Consider the following 17,926-nt stretch of genomic DNA (forward strand, 5'->3'; position numbering starts at 1 on the left):
CAATTCTCCGGATTGGCGTGGAAAGACTCCGGAAGGTGCGAAATAAACCACCTATAGAGGAGAGGCACACAACAAAGAATGTAGCCACGTCCCTTGCCGGAACGATCATGAATAGCATGGTATGTGTCAGCTAGCAAAGTAGGAACTGGATTCTTGGAGTGGAAGATCATAATAGCATTCATGTCCACGAAGCCATCAAGATTCGGAAAGAGAATAAGCCCATAGATGAGAAGTGCAAGAATAGCCTCGAGAGTGTCCTGACAAGTGGTATTGAGGTTGGCTTTCCCAAGAAGATACTCTGAAGTGAACCCTCGGATGCGTGCTTTAGTGACAAGATTCTTGGAGACATCGGTGGTCTTGAGATAGAGATCCTTAGCAATAACCAATGGAGTAAGAGGAGGCTCAAGTCCTGAGAAAGGTACCCCCTTAGCAATAGACAGATCCATCAAGGAAGAATAAGCCTCTAGAGTAGGCACCAGCTGAAAGTCCGGAAAAGTAAAGTACCGATAGTCCCGATCATAGAATTGCACTAGAGTGTGCACAAGCTTCTCATCCACATTAGTCTGGAGAATAGTAAGTAAAGCCCCGTAACGACGTCGGAAACCAGTCGGATCCTCAATCTTGAGTGCCAAATCTCTCAAACTAGCCAAATCCACTTCCTTGAACTTGTAGGAATTAGTCCTCTTCATTCCTACAATGTTTACAAATTCAACTTGTCTAAGCCCTTCGATAACAATGCATGGAAAAAGTTTATGCATGTATGCATGTATGCATGAATGCATGATTATGTTCAAGTTCGGAGAAAACATGGTGGGTTGAAGTTCAAAGTCGAGGAGTCACGGGTGGACACGGTGTCCGGTGAATCTAGGGCTTTAGGATAATAGTAACCGGGTTCTAAAAAAGGTTCCCAAGTTGCAACCTCTCCGACGTATATCATGGTGCTATGAGGCAACACTCGCTCCATGATTATCCGTGGAAGGTCTAACTTGAGTGTAGTATCGCGTGACGACTAAAACTCGAGACAACACTCGGTTTAGCCTCCGCACTACATCCTAGAAAGTGGCCACGGATGGATTTGGTTATCTACGGTTCATAGCGTCATAGAACAATTAGAAGTAAAGTGCCTAAACGCGACGACACGCGCCGACAACATCACCCCCAAAATGCCTCAGCTATGTGGGATTGATCGCATAATCCAAAACACGAGGCAACCCCCGGAATGAATTGTCGATTATATCCCTCCTAAATCCTAAGTTCACTCAGCCCGGGTGCAGGACTTTTGATATTCTCACCCCACACGTTTGCAAGAATTTAAACATTTATTCACATAGGAAAGCAAGTAAAAGAAACAAGTAAAAAGAGCGCGAGCGTGGAAATAAAGACTAGGCGTAACTCTCGAATCTCCCCAGTGAAGTCGCCAGCTATTTTATCTTGGTTTTCGGGTGTTAAACATTGATTACGTTTGAACCTTTTAAACCGGTGATATCTTATTTTTTCTTGGGAAGGGAAAAAGTAAGCAAAACCCTTGAGAATCGAGGTCCGGGAGTTGTTTTCGCTACGGGAAGGTGTTAGGCACCCATAACGACTATAGTATCCTATAGGAACCGTCTTTTATTTCTACGCGCGCGCTTTACTTTTAAATGCTATTTTGAAAATGTTTATTAAACCTAAAGGTATTCTAAATGAAGAATTGGAGGGAGAAGAATGTTTTTGGATTTTTATTTTAGTTGAATTGAAGGAATTTTGTTCCTTGCCTACGTACCCGATTAAGGGATCAAATCCACCGTAGTTCTCTTCCAAAAATGTTTTTGTTTTTGTTGGTTGATTTTAAGTTTGAAAATGAAATTTTGAAGAATGAGAGAGAGAGGCCTCAAGGGCATGAGACTTATGAAATGAGTGAGGTTTGATTAGTCATTTTGTAAAAGAAGTCAAAGTTTGATTATTTTTCATTGAAGTTTGATTAAGAAAATAAAAGGAAAATTCAATGGGGTTTTGACCCCAAGGTTTATTGTGAAAAACGTTTGAGTGAAGTTTGTTCAAGTTTTTTGGAAATTTTTTTTTTTCTAAGTATAAGGCCTAAACATACATCTAAACATACAATCCTAAACATACATCTAAACATGCATATTCTAGCTATATAGTGATGTGTGTGCATGTGTCGATGCTTGTGTCGGTGTACATCATTAGAGTCCATTGTCCTTATTACATCATACCCTAGATACATTCTATGGCCTCTTTGCCAAGAAATTAAAAGTGCATAAAGGAAAATATTACAAAACTCCTACGTGTTTACATTCTAACTTTGGTACAAATTAAATTGCAACAAAATAGAGATGAATATGGGATGAAATGGGAATGCTTATGAAATATATGAGACATGAAATGAAATGGTTAGTAATATAAGGCACAAAATGATAGAAGAGATAGGCAAGAAAGTATTAAGCAAATCAATGAGAATTAGCACTAAAAAGTGGCAAAGACATGCCTAAAATCTACCATGATATGAAAGCAAGATCATGACCTATAATTTTCATGTCCTTGCAAATTTCCAAAGGGTTTTATTTCAGCATATGACATGAAAATCACAAGGCCACATCAAGCTTCCAAAGTTTTGGCATACTTTAGACCTATTCTTGCACTAATTTTGCACATCGTAATATTCAAACAAATCACAACACAAGAAAGTAATATTATGCACTACAAACAGCACCAAATATTCCAGATCAATAACAAATAATGCCCCAAAATTACTCTTCAAGCACCAATTATCATGAGCCAAAATATTGGAATTAAAATGTGCAAAAAGACTTCACAAAATATGATAAAAAACAACACAAATCACTCACAACTTCACGTGTATGTTTTCTAACAATTTTCAACATGCAAAAGGTCACAAGAAACAAGTCTTAATCACTCAAAACAAATGTAAAAGAAATCGCAAGGTTTTGGCAAGTTTTTCATCAAGACTTTCAACAAAAATTAAAGAAAAAACAATAAACCAAAGTAAAAATAATTCTCCAGTATTTCTTGATCAATCTTGACATGCAATATGTCAAAATTGATCAAAAAGTACAAAGAAAATTATAGGAATTTTTCCAGAATTTTTAAAGGACTTTTTGAACATGCAGGGGTGCAATTAGCAAAAACATTAACTAAAACGTACAGAAAGGGGGGTGTAAACAGCATACTGGAAAAATGAAGCACTTTGGGCTGCAAGATGGGACCAAGGGAGGTTGGATATGCTTGCTGGAGCGGGTTATTGGGTCGAACTGACCCAGTTCAGTTGGGTTATGGGTTAGTTGCAGGTATAAAAGGGCTTTCTACCCTCAAACCTTTCATTCCAGCAAGTATTTCCTCTCCCTCACATAAAACCAGCGCCGCCTGTACTCATCTTCTCCGGCGAGCACCAAATTTCCGACGCGGTGGTCGGCCGGCGGCGCCACCGTGTCGGAGTTCAAACTTCGCCGTTTTTTGAAACGAACACCATTTTCTACAATCATTTTTCTTCCTCTTTACGAATCCACCGTTAATTTTCGAAAACAAACACTAAAAAGTTCTAGATCTACGTTTTTATCTTCAAAAGAATGTTGCAAACCATGAACGAACAATAAACGTGCGCAGCAGAGAAGGGAAAGGAATCCAGGTACCTTGTTTAAATCGGAGAAACTGATGCGAATTCTGGTCCTTTGTGCGGTTCCAATTTCTTCTTCAATTCTTCTCCGGTTCGAAACAGTCCCACGAGTCTTCTTGCTTTCTTGTGATTCTAATCCGTTGGCTTTGAATTTGGGAGGTGACTTGCGCTTCAGATTCGGTTGTGTGGTATAACCTTGATAAAGATTGTACTCGAAACCTCAAATGTCATCGTTACTTTGTTGAACAGAAATTCGAAAATAGGTGTTGTTGTTTGGGCCAAAGTTTCTATGCCATGGAATTTGCATGATTTTGTGAATTGATTGAGACTTTTGATTGTGGAATGGAGGTTGAAGATGATGAATGTGGTGGTTGAAGTGGTGGTTGAAGTGGTGGTTTAGGTTGGTTATGGAGGTTAGGGGGTTAGTTAGGGTGGTTTTGGTGGTGGTGAAAAGTTGTTAGAGTGGAGAGAAAAGGTTGTTAGGGTGGTGGAAAATAATAGACACGTGGGAGAAGAAAAGAGGGAAGAAAGAAAATTTATTTTTTGACTTTTTGTGAATTTTTGTGGAAAATGATTGAATGATTAATTGTGTTGAAAATTGACCACAAGTTTGACTTATATAGGTGATATGGTAAGCTTGGACCAATGAGACAATGCCATGTGTACTTGGACTTGTAACAAACTCTTATGGACCAATAGCATTTGGACACGTGGCACTTGGACTCTAACAAACTAAAAAGGATTAAAATGCAAATAACAAAAATACAAGGACCAAAATGGAAACTAAAACTAAAATTGAATTGAAAAAAGTAAATTGAAAATTAACGTAAAGCGAGACGATTAAAAACAACGAAACAGACAAGAGTTTTTATGTGAAATGACCAAAACGCCCCTAGGGACTAAAACGACTAAAAACGACTCAAATGCAATTTTAAAATGATTTTTTAACAAGGGATTAAAGCAAGAGCTTATTCAAACAAATTAAAAGACTCAGAGACAAATTTTAGAATTTAAACAGGGTTTTAACGCATGAAAAGACTAAAATGCCCCTAGGGGCAAAACTGACTCAAAATGACTTCAAATGCAATTTTAAAAATGGATTTTGACATAAAATGAAACAAAGACTTATTCTAACAAAATGAAAAGACTCAAACAATTTTTCAAAGACTGAAAGAAATTTTAACATGGGAAATGACTAAAATGCCCCTAGGGGCTAAACTAACTAGAAAATGACTCAACTGATATTTTTTGGAATGACTTTTGACATGAGATTGAAACAAAGGCTTATACAAACCAATTTAAAAGACTCAAACAATTTTCAAGGATTAAAATGAGTAGAATGCAGGAAATGACTAAAATACCCTTCTATGTGAATTTTGCAAATAACATTGAAATAAAATGCAGAGAAAGATGCAATTGATCGGAGACAGTTCAGATGATTTATAATGCAAGAAAAGAAAAATTGATTAGTATTTTTAGGTCCAAAATTAGGGTATAACAACAGGGACTAAAGTGAAAGTAAAAAATGGTCACTTTGGTCCCTGAATTGAAAATCAATATCCTCAATTTACTGTTAGATCCCTGACTTTGTATACTTACTGTCAGTTAGGTCCCTGAATTGAAAATCAATGTCCTCTACTTATTGTTAGGTCCCTGACTGTGTATACTTACTGTCAATTAGGTCCTTGACAGTAAACACAAAATTTCAATAAGATCCTTGGCAAGTTGTTAGTTTAATATGAATGAACAACAAATGCACGTCTGAATTCATATCTCAAGGCCACCACCTATTAGAGGGCAAAATTCAAATGAACGTCTGAATGAACAACAAATGCTTACATCTTTCATGCCAACTCCAAGATTTACTCCAAAGGGTCTGAGGCCAACTATGTGATGTTTGTTAGTTTATTTATGTACCGAAATTGCCAAATTATAAGCACAACTGTGGTGCAATATTTTGTTTAATATTTTTCTGAATCATTATGTAATGACTTGTTGAATTATATGCCCAAATATGTTGCAATCTTTTGATTGCTCTATGGTTAACATTAATGACTTAATAGTTAAGTTATGGAAACATTTGATATTAAACTATGGAATCATTTTTATAAGTGTTATAATAATATTTTGGTATTTAGCACCGATACCATAGTGTTGTCGGTAAGTAGCACGTTGAACTAACAACTTGCCAAAGATCTTAGTAAAAATTTGTGTTTACTATCAGGGACCTAACTGACAGTAAGTATACACAGTCAAGGACCTAACAGTAAGTTGAGGATATTGATTTTCGATTCAGGGACCTAACTGACAGTAAGTATACACAGCCAGGGATCTAACAGTAAATTGAGGATATTGATTTTCGATTCAGGGACCAAAGTGACCATTTTTTACTTTCACTTTAGTCCCTGTGACACGTCATACTCCTTGTCAGCGTGCCACATCATCACTTAACAAATTTTTTTAATGGCAGGGACTAAAATGATAACGGAAGTATATAGTCAGGGACTTGTTTTTATTTAATCGTGAGTCAGGGACCTATGTGACAGCGACGTGCAGAGTCAAGGACTAAAGTGACTATTTGCTCCTTTTTTTTTTTTAAGGAATGACTCGGCACTTATTCTTACGATATTTTTTTTAAGATGTCCCAATTGTTTTCCTTGTTTTAACAATGTATTCCATTGTTGGACAACGGGTGACTTCAAAATTAACAACATATTATACTTTCGAATATAAAAATTAAAAATAAAGAATTCTGTTATTTATCCAACACATTTTGCTCATTCCCAATTGAAATTACAAAAATACCTCTGCGTGAGTTAACTCACGCTTGTGTAATCCTTAAAACAAGATTTACAGTAGCGCGAGTTAACTCACGCAGGGGCATTATGAGAATCTCAGTTGAGAACGAACAATTTTGGTTGGGTAAAGAGCATAATTCAAAATTAAAAGTAACCACTCACGTAAAACATATATGAATATCATAAATTGATGCGATTTTTTTTTAGGGTCATGTTAACCAGTGCTCCCGGGGCACTGATTAAGGAAAGCCAAAAGAAGAAATTGCTAATAAAAAATGATATTTTTTAAACTTTTAATGCATTGATTACACAACTTTCAATGCAAAAATTATTATATATGCTTCCTTAACCAGTGGCCCGGAGGCACTGGTTAACATTTTTTTTTTTTTAAATCAAGACATTCGTTTATTAAAAGTGCTAACTTGCTATGAATTATATGTTTAACCTTGCTATGCACGTCTGAATTCATATCTCAAGGCCACCACCATTAAGATTGATCCAAGGGTTATAATTTAACCCTCTCATCTCTCATTGTAAAAGTCCTCTCACTTGATATGACCTCATATATATATATATATATATATATATATATATATATATATATATATATATATATATGGGTCATGTTAACCAGTGCCCCCGGGGCACTAGTTAAGAAAACCATAAAGAGAAAGTTTTAATTTAAAAAAGACACTTTATTGACTTTTAAGTTAACATTACCCTATATATATATATACATACACACACATATTCTTTTCCATTAAAAAAACAACATTCCCTTTGCCCAAAAACAAAAAGTATTCTCTTTTAAAATCTTACCCGCTTCTATCGTGAGAAGCCAAAAAAAGGGGAAAATGAAAATGGGTAAATAAAATAGTGAAGATAAATAATATTTTATAGTGAAATTTGTATAAGAAATGCGAGAAATTAAGTGCACGAAAAAAACAAACACGACACATGAATACAATCAAGAGATATTTAATTATTTTATTATTATTTATGGTGTCTAATGATTGTCCCTTAAAAAGGAGTATTTGCCAATATATAAGTGCTAAAACCTAGGAAATGATCAAACAATTTTCTATTTGTTACATCCAAAGGAGAAGAAACATGACTACAATTCTCAAAGTTGCTTATATTATGATCATATGTCTTGTTGTGCTTTACGTTGCAGCCCAAGTTGATTCACGTACATTTTTTTACCCTCTCAATTTTTATTCTTTATTTTATACACAATTTTTCATCTCTTTATTGACACTAATTATTTACGGTTTACATTGTAGAAAAAAGACTTCATGGGTGCAAGGAAGACAGAGATTGTGATAACATCTGCACCGTACATGCTGTTACAAAGTGCATTGGGAATTTTTGTCGCTGCTTAGCCAATGTAAAATAAATGAATTGTAATAAAATAAAGATGTAATCATGTGAAATAATTATTAAATAAAGATAACATGATTATCACATAATTATATTCATTCAGGCATTAATTTTTTTTGAAGGAATTCATTCAGGCATTTATAAGCATACATGAGTCTATTACAATTCTAGGCATACAAATTACATTAACCCAATACTAATAATTTTTGTGTGGCTACGATGCCATTCATTTTCGTTATCCAATTATCCATTTTTTTTAAACGTTGACATGTATTAAAAATATTGTGATGGCAAGCCCGTGTTGGATTCCAAAAAATATTTTTTATTAAAATAACAAAAATCTCAAATTAATAAAATTCGGTGTTCTTCCTTCCCTTTAAATTTATGGGTTTCAAACCCCGAAATTGCATCCCCCTCCCCTTTCTGAACTCGAGCAGCACTAGCAAAAAAATAGCCACAAGAATTTGCGATTTTAGAATTTGGTTTATTCTTGTGATGATGCTTTTTCACCCCTCCTAAAAAAAATTAAACTTTTAGATTTCAGTTTCTAATAAATACTTCTATGGTCATAAGTCTAAAAAAATTATTTAGATACACACATAGCAATATATATCGTTTAATTATTTTAGAATATCACATTATTGAATTATTTTTATTTTACTTTTTTCAAGTTATGGGCAGGGCCGTCCTAATGAAACTGGAGGCTCGACTCTCATAGTAAAAATAGACCCCTAATAGAAAAAACGCACAATTTTTTTTAAAAGATAAATCTTCTATTTAAATTGAAAATAACACTCGTATAATGATTATTAGCCACCGAAATTAAAATTAGCAATTATTTTTACTAAGGACGTGTTTTTAACTTAGAAATAGAAACATGGAACACAATTTTTTACAGTAGAAACTCTTTAAATTAATACTCGGTAAATTAATAAACTCTCTAAAATAATAAATTTGTCCGGTCCCGACTTGGGCCAATGTAAAAAATTGAAAAACTCGATAAAATAATAAGATAATAATTTTTCGGGAGATCCCTTTATAATTTTCGGTCCCAAGAAAATCATAAATTAATAATTCATAAAAACTGAAATAAATATATTACACTCTATTGAAATATGATTCAATAGTTGTCTATTTTCCTTTAAAGTTCAAAAGTCATTATTGATTTCCAATGCATATGAACACAGTAGTTACTAATTTACGTTGAGTCCCAAGGTTCGCTACAACGTAATTCTAAGAGGCACAGACTAATTTGCCTTTTTGTTTGGTATGTACAGTATAATTACTTAAAAACTCTTTAAATTAATAATTATTAATTTATCGATAAATTAATAACTCTCTAAATTAATAAATTTCTCCGGTCCTGACATTATTAATTTATAGAGTTTCTACTTCTTAGAAATTGAAACATGAAACAGGATATTGAGCAATAATTTTTTTCTTGAGGCCCATCAATTTGAGAGGCCCAGCTCGGTTGAGCTCTTTGCACTCCCCAAAAAACGCCTCTGGTTATGGGAGTGTGTCTAAATGATTTATATTTAGGATTGTTCAATTAAAGATCAATATTGTTCCTAAACTTAGTGATCCTGTATATTAATTGTTCATGATAACACACTGCTACCCACGAAGTTAAGTTGGGTATTACCCCTCATCCAATCATTCAACATTTTGTGATGTTTTTAATAATTTGTTTTAAAATAAATTCAAATATTAAACAAATTTTGTTTGCGGGGTACTGATACTCAAACAAAATTTAAGGTAAATATTGGATCAATAGTATCATGAGCACTTGCTCAAGTAGAGAATTTCGGTTTTAATTGATGCTTGCTTGCTTAATTGGGTCCCAAAGGTAAATATTGCTTTTGTTGGAGAAGTGATGTTAGACAATGAAGGATATGAATGGAGTCTTTGGTATAAATTTTTAGGGCAGCGCTAAAGAACGCGAATGAATATGTCGTGAAAATTCAAGAAAGCATATGCGTATAGCATGTATTGGTGAACAGTCTTGATTTGGTGGAATAAAGGAGGTAGTGGTGCAATTTTTTTTTTTTGTATCAACTAGTCACAGGTATCGGGAAAAATTCGCTATAATTTTTTCGGGAACTTTATCATTTCCGAAATTTTTATCAAGTAAATATAGGGTGGAATGGGGTTTTTCATAGGGTGTAATCTAGATTCATCTTGGTGGGAAAACTTATGTTAAGTACAAATGGTGGCGGTGTCGTCCCTGGTAATTGGTTTTCTAACCGCATGCCAAAAGTGGTTGTAAATGGCATAGTGATTTGTGGGTAGTCAGATTTTTTTATTTTTTTGGATAAACTCAATCAACTTTTTAGTTTATCTATCAATTAATAAACATGCATTTGTGGAAGATATGTTGAATGTGAGTGGTGGTTTAGGCGACATGGATCAGAGGTTGCATAAAAATATTTTCCTTTGGGAGGAGAATTTAGTGGGAGAATGTAGAGATTTTTTGGCTAACATCTCTTTGCATCAAAATGTTAAAAAATGCTTAGATTTGGAATCAAAATCCAGGTGAAGGATACACTGTTAAAGAAGCATACCATCAACATTAATGATCCTTCGATAAGAAAATGTTTCATGGAACAAATTGGTGTCTCATACAGTCTATTTACTTCAGTGGAGGCTTTACAATGATTGATTACCAACAAAGGGTGATCTACTAAAACGTGGTTTTAATCAATTGAATTATTGTTTGTGTATCAACGAATGTGTATTTAATGGGAACGCACAACATCTTGTTTTTATGGTTTTTTTTTTTTTAAGGTTTAAACGAAAGTAGTTGGGTGGTTGGGTTTGTGGTGTTTTATCAAATAATAGCTTGGTACTAGAACTTTTACCCGTGCTACCGCCCGGGTCATAAATAATGGAGAAGTTAATATATTACAATATAATCCATTACATAGATAAGAAAACAATTCAACATAAACAATATTTTAGGACATATAACAGTTACTCACACATTTTGGAATATCTCTTTATACACTACTTTGAAGTGGTGTTGATACAATCCCCATTATCATCCGTTCTATCGCACAGGTCTAGAGATGAAGCACGGTTGTTTTTTAACGATTTTCTCGTTCTATTTTTTTGGTTCTATTGGTACGCTGTTAACAATTTTTTTTTTTTTGTCAATTTATGAATCTTGTTATTAATACATTTAATTTAATACAAAATAAATCTTTTTCCAAATTTCACAACGGGCCATGCCAATTACGGGTCATATACATTGTAAAAGAACACAAGAAAATAAGAGAGTTTTAAAGTTTTGTGCTATCCAAAAGTTCTTACAAAATATCGTAATCTCTAATAACCATAAAGTGCATAAAATAATGAGCTAAGTGTATCTTATAGAATTCATTTGTTGATGAAACTTTATTAAGCAAGAAATAAAAAACAAATTGAATATAGAGGGTTTTGAGGGGCATGTCGTAAAATTACACTACAATAGAAAAACATATTTTGACAAAGTCTAAAATATCATTAGATCAAATGAATAGCAGCCTAGATACATATTTATCTTAACTGTATTCATGAATCAATTTTGTTGCATTTATACATATTTATCTCCACCATATTCAATGAATCTGAGACTGGCCTGCAAAGTTTGCATTGTGAGATAACTTTCATTCACATATAATTCTAGAAAAGATGCTGGTTTAGAATCATCCAAGCCTTTCCTAATCATAAATACCTGCAAGATCAGACCACATCAAACAGATAATTAGAATCGCTGAACTTAAGCAATAAAAACCTTGTGCTGAAATGGGAGAGAGGGGGGTATGAAGCCATTTACAAATTGACTTTATGAGCTCCGCCACAATGAACGACCAACATAGAGATTCTTCATTTACACTTGTGAAAACACATTAACTAACATAGTATCATCAACAAAGCAGTCATGGTAGGGAATAACAGTAGCACATACAACATACATTACAGTTACAAATGCAAGTTTTAAAATGGCTAATTTAAACTTAATTAAATAACCAAATTGTACTGGTTTTGTCAAAAGAAATAAAACAGTTGACACACGCAACTTCAGGTTCAATTTGCATCTACTATCAAAAAATAATCACTTACACATAAAAACTCAATATCTAGAAGTACAACACATGTGAAAGTTACTAATAAGGAAATCCTTGCTATGATGGATATATCTAGAATCTAGAAGTACAACACACATGATAGTTACTAATAAAAGAATCCTTGCTAAGATGGATAAATATGAGTATAAATTATAAAAATAAGTAACATGTAACATGCTTCTCATAATTGAAATAGTCATCTGGTATCTATAAAAAAACAAATCAGGTATCTAGTTTAATTTTGAGCAGTTATGATATAGATGAATACAAACAATAGGTGAAAAATTATGTTCGCGTTATATGAAACTTCAAAGGTTTACAATAATTGTTCGAGAAATATCCTAAATAATCTGGCAAAGGACTCCTACAACTCAGTCTCAATGCTTTCAAGCTAAAAACTTAGACATGTCTCATCTTGAACAAAGATTCATGATCAGGTATCAACACAATCATCACCAAACAACAACAAAATTGAACACATTGACATCCCTTTGATTAAGTTCACTCAACCAAATTTTAGTTAAATAGAAACAACATATGATAAGTTCACTCAAAATTCTCTAAGTTGTTTTGGGAATTTACTTACAATGGACAACATACATGTATAAAATTTAGTCCTACAGGTATATTGTGAGCAAATTACATAGTAATTTAGTTGCTAATCTAATTGGTCAGAAAAGAGAAAGGAAAAACTGCCTTACGTGTTCAAACTCTGCTTCACAGAGGCATCCAATGAGGCAATTCAGGACAACTTATGGAAACAGCTTATGATAAATTATGTTCTGTTTGAATAAATAGCTTAATTAGGTTTGAACCCTAGAACCATCACCCTATAATTCCAAATTATTTTGAAATGAAGTAGACAGAGAGCAATATAACTTTATAAGCGTATTTTGGATTTGCAGGATCTTCCTTATAAGAATCAAGAATCGCCTAATCAGAAAAACAGATAACAAACAACTTAATCAAAAGAAAATCAAAATTAAGATTAAAATATATTTTAACAGTGTAGTGAAAAAATAATACTTGAATATCACGATCCGGTTGTGAGAATGCAACTGGAGCGACATTACCATTTAAGTAGTCAATTGAGAATTTGGAAACGGCAAAGGTTGGGGCGCCGACTTTTACAACTCGTCAAAATAGCCTGCAAATAAAAGTAAAGCAATAAAAACCATAACTTGTCCAAATTAGCAAGTTATTGCTATGTCAATTCAAATGCATTTTAGTGGACCAAATCATAAACTATACATAAGCCAAAGTAAATATAGGAAATTAATAAGGAAAAATAAGTTAGATATATTTATAATTTGCAAGAATTTCCAGCAGACTAATGTCAATTGAAGCCACAAAAATACATGCAAGTGTAGTGGCACATCTAACAGTATCAACTGTCACTGCCATCCTATGTTTGTATTAGATTTTTAGTTTTAGTGTTGTCTGAGCTCCCTCAATCGCACAGTTCTGAGATTCAGACCCTGTGATGGCAAAAGCATTCGCTAGTTGCTCCTATAACCTATGGAACAAAAAATTGATTAGATTTGTGGTTGCTTGTTTTTTTAATTCACTACTTGTTCATTTCTGTAACTAAATATACTTGGCAATAATATTTTGAATTTATAAACACAGAGCCAAGAGGAAAGCACAATCATTAAAGGTCAGCATCAATTGACATATTGGTGTGTTTGAAAAGAAAAAATACACATGATTTTAAAGTATCAATCAATTTATTAACATTATAATACATGATGGTAAAATCTATTTAAATATCATCAATTCACTTGCAAACAAACCAAAAATGTAATGGAAAAACAAAGTTAGGGAAAAGTTATGGGAACAGTGATTTAGGATCAAATATATAGTAGCATCTTCAACCCCTAATTGGATACGTACAAAGTTTTTAAATCACATAATTAAAAAGGGCATTAAAACAATTCCTTACATGTAAATCCTTTGGGATTTATCAAATAATAGCTTGGTATATGCAAAGAAATTTCTCAGTTTGGTATCAAGTGGTAGACAAATGCATTAATGCATCAAATCCAATTGATTATCTTGCATTTGGTCTAGAGATTCATAAATAATTTTTTTTTACTCCATGAAATGAATGAAGGAACAATATTCGTTGTGGTAAAACTCTTATCTTGGGCATTGATTAAATCCAGGAAGAATAACTTTTATTTTGATCTTTATCATTGAAACTCTCAACCCCTTATTTCATTGGGTTATAATGTTGGTTAAGATTTATTAATGTTTTATTGGAAAGAGAAGTCATGTGTTCCACTAAAAGGGGTCTTTTAATCTCAACCATTAAATTGGATCCAATGGACATAAATAACTCCTCTCATCCTCTCATTATAACACTTCCTCTCATTTGATACATCCCCTATATATATATATATATATATATATATATATATATATATATATATATATATATTCTTCTCCATTAAAAGAAACACATTCCCTTTGCCCAAAAACAAATTAATTTTCTCTTTTGAAATTTAATTAGCCTGTTTCTATCATTTTTTTTTGACAATCAAAATCTCATATTCTTTCACTTCTCAAAAGAGTCTCAATACAAGATGAAATCAAATCAAACTGTTGGTGACGAGTATGTAATCTTGACTCCCCTACTAAAGTATAAACGACATAATTAGATTGTCTCCTAGCAAAACTTATCTTAAAGTTTGGATGTTGTTCTAAAAGAGCTTAACAATCAGATATAATACAACCAAACTCCGCTTAGTTTACAATCTAGTTCTATAAACACCTTTGATAAGCCTAAACTACCAAGCCAAGAAATAACATCACGTAGTCCTATTGCTTCTGCTTCTTGAGGAGGGGAGCTGCCTTCATGCCAACATGTTGCTGCCTTTAAGAAATGGCCCCTAGAACACCTTTTTGTCTCAAACATTGCCGCATCTACATTGCATTTCACAAAATCTTCTTTTGGTGGTTGCTACTTGCTTCTATATGTTGTTGTTAGTGTTGTATCGATGTTGCTGGTCTCGACCGCACTTTCTGCCATTGAAAAAAAGATTCACGTGCAAGTTGGACAGCTATATTGATAGGCTTTAAATCATTGTCCCACACTTTGTCATTACAACGGCGCCAAGCTGTTTTTATCATGGAAAACCAAAAATGGGGGAAATGAGTGTACGAAAAGACAAACACGACACATAGATACAATTAAGAGATATTCAATTATTTTATTATTATTAATGTTGCCTATTGATTACTGTAAAAAAGTATTTGCCAATATATAAGTTCTAAAAATTAGGACATGATCAAACAATTTTCAATTTGTTAGATCCAAAGGAGAAGAAACATGACTACAATTCTCAAGTTTGCTTGTATTATGATCATATGTCTTTTCCTGATTCACGTTGCAGCCGAAAAAGCTTTAAGTACATTTTTTTCATCCTCACAAATTTTATTCTTTATTTTATACACAATCATTCATTCTGACACTAGTTATTTTATGGTTTATAGTAGTTTTTTCCTGCCAGAAAGACGGAGATTGCAATGACCCGTGTGCCAAAAATGGTGGTTTTCCATGGTGCTTTAAGAATGTCTGTTTCTGCAAGCATTACAATGAAGGGGGGACACTGCATGCAGAATTACAATGAATTGTAATAAATAAAGATGTAATCATGTGAAATTATTATTAAATAAAGATAACATGATTATCACATAATTCCTTCAAAAAAAAAATTGATTATCACATAATTATATTCATTCATGCATTTATAAGCATACATGAGTCTATTAGACACAATTCTAGGCATACAAATTACATTAACCTAATACATTTTTGTGTGGCTACAATGCTACTCATATTCGTCATAAAAATCAGGGAAATGTTAACCGATGCCCCATGACACTAGTTAATGATGCTAAAAAAGGAAATTATCCCTCAATAGATGACCTAGTTGACTCCGACACACATACCAATGCATATGTTTTATCTTTGATATCTTCAATTCTCTACTAAAAAAATTATGAAAGTTGAATATTTTAAAAATATTCATCGAGACGAATCCAACATCTTACGTGATATTATTTATCTTTGTGAATTAGTAGAAAAATATGGTTAAAGTATGCAAAGTCAATAATGTATATTGTCAAATGAGTCATTTATTAAGGGACGAAGAGAGTAGTAGTTGTTGCATTGAAAACTGTGTAATTAATACTAAAAAAGTCAAAAATGTTTTCTTTTATGGTACTCCCTCCGTCTCTAAATAATAGTCGTTTAAGGTTTATGCACGATTATTAAAGAAATGATTAATTGTGTTGATTTTGATGGTAAAATTATTATTATTTAATAAAACACCCTTATTAATTGTAGTTAGTGGAGTAGTTAAGTTGGATGAAATTTAATAAATAATGGTATAATAATGGAAAAAAAACAATAAATGTTGCATTGGTATTCTAAAGTGACAATTATTTTGAGAAAAAGAAAAATGGGTAAAGAGACAATTATTGTGAAACGGAGGGAGTAATAATTTCCTTTTTTCAATCCTTAACCGGTGCCCCGGGGACACCGGTTAGCATGACCCTAAAAACAAAGGTAGTTAAGCATCTAATAGATGCAATTCTAATCAAATTGTGTGAGATTGTTATATTTTATGATATTTACGCCGTAGTACCATAAATTCCAGAGATTAACACAAATTAAAGCGGGTGAGAGAGGAAGGAAGGTTGAATCATGGTAAAATATTCATTTCATCTATGTCTCATTCATCGAGTATTTCATATATAATATTTGAAACATGAAAGTAAATCTTTCTAAACATAGGCAAAGTATGGTTCTTTATCTTAGAGTTTTTTATTTTATTTATGTGTAATATTGTGAGTCCTCTATATTTTTTTTCCTCTCTTTTGAATCTATATCTTTTTTTTTTATGGTTGGGGTTCGAGGCTCAAACCTTGCATATATTATGTATTGTCTTTAACAACTGAATTAAGTTTATGAGATTAAAAATGTTGTGATGGCAAGCCCATGTTGGATTCCAAAAAATATTTTTTATTAAAATATCAAAAACCCCAAATTAATAAAATTAGGTGTTCTTCCTTCTCTTTAAATTATGGGTTTCAACCCCAGAAATTGCAACCCCTCCCCTTTTTGAACTCGAGCTTCACTAACAAAAAAATGAGCCTCAATTTGAAGCAATGATTTGTGAAAAGCAATATGATAATCTTTTTTTTTTTTTAATAAATCTCAAGTCTCTCGACCTCTCTCTATCATGGCTTATTGTTGCTTACCAATCTTCAACCAAAGCTATAACAACAAAACTCAATTCATCTTCATCTCCTTGCTTCTTTCATTTATTGAAAATCGAAGCGAATGTGAGACGGACAGAGGTTAAACAAATGAGACTTTTAAATCCATCTTCACTTTGATGAACAAAAAAAAAAAAACTTATGGGACCTGTCCAAAGATAACTTTAAGGAGTAGAAGTACTCCGTATAATTTAGCCTAAATTTTGGGTCAAATTTAAAATTTCAAAAGTTTGAGATATCAATTTCAAAATATGAAATATAAGGACCAATTTGTAAAAGAAATTAAAATTTATATGGAACAATTTGAAAAATAAATAGGAACTAATGTGTAAATTTCTTAAACATAGGAACCAATTTGCATCATTTGAAAGAATAATAGGAACTAATTTGAGATTCATATTATGTAGAGTAAAGAAGATAGGGGCATTGCATAATATAAGCAGGGGTCACAGTTCGAACCCTGAACACCTCACTTTATTCACTTTAAGAAAGTAAATTTCTAGACATTAGACCAATTAATTTTTTTCTTCAGGTTCTTAGTTTTTAAATGGTATTTGTAATTCTCTAAATTGAGTTTTGAGGAAATATTTCATAAAATCTATGCGTTTGAAATTTCTTCATGCTAATTATTAGACAAAACAGTAAATTTACAAGTGATGTCTGCAAACTAATTATTCAAACAACAAATTCACATTAAATTTTTTGAATTATCCTCTAAAACT

General features: G+C 32.7%; 3 long non-coding RNA genes across 4 annotated transcripts; 2 read left to right on the forward strand and 1 right to left on the reverse strand.

Moving 5' to 3' along the window:
* The first annotated feature begins 7,189 nt into the window (after positions 1 to 7,189).
* LOC146911967 (uncharacterized) lies at positions 7,190 to 7,898 on the forward strand. Its single transcript, XR_015015067.1, has 2 exons — positions 7,190 to 7,618; positions 7,713 to 7,898. It is a non-coding gene; the product is annotated as an uncharacterized LOC146911967 (long non-coding RNA).
* A 3,303-nt stretch (positions 7,899 to 11,201) lies between these two features.
* Positions 11,202 to 14,202, reverse strand: LOC146911968 (uncharacterized). 2 transcript variants are annotated; one of them, XR_015015069.1, is made up of 2 exons: positions 13,861 to 14,202; positions 11,202 to 13,065 (listed from the first exon to the last, which is right to left on the reverse strand). It is a non-coding gene; the product is annotated as an uncharacterized LOC146911968 (long non-coding RNA). The 2 variants fall into 2 exon arrangements; XR_015015068.1 differs by having other exon boundaries at positions 11,202 to 13,434.
* A 158-nt stretch (positions 14,203 to 14,360) lies between these two features.
* LOC146911969 (uncharacterized) lies at positions 14,361 to 15,618 on the forward strand. Its single transcript, XR_015015070.1, has 2 exons — positions 14,361 to 15,328; positions 15,414 to 15,618. It is a non-coding gene; the product is annotated as an uncharacterized LOC146911969 (long non-coding RNA).
* The last annotated feature ends 2,308 nt before the right edge of the window (positions 15,619 to 17,926 follow it).

This window comes from Medicago sativa, chromosome 6, assembly GCF_051527215.1.
Source record: "Medicago sativa cultivar Bolivia chromosome 6, Bolivia_mono, whole genome shotgun sequence".
Classification (NCBI taxonomy): domain Eukaryota; kingdom Viridiplantae; phylum Streptophyta; class Magnoliopsida; order Fabales; family Fabaceae; genus Medicago; species Medicago sativa.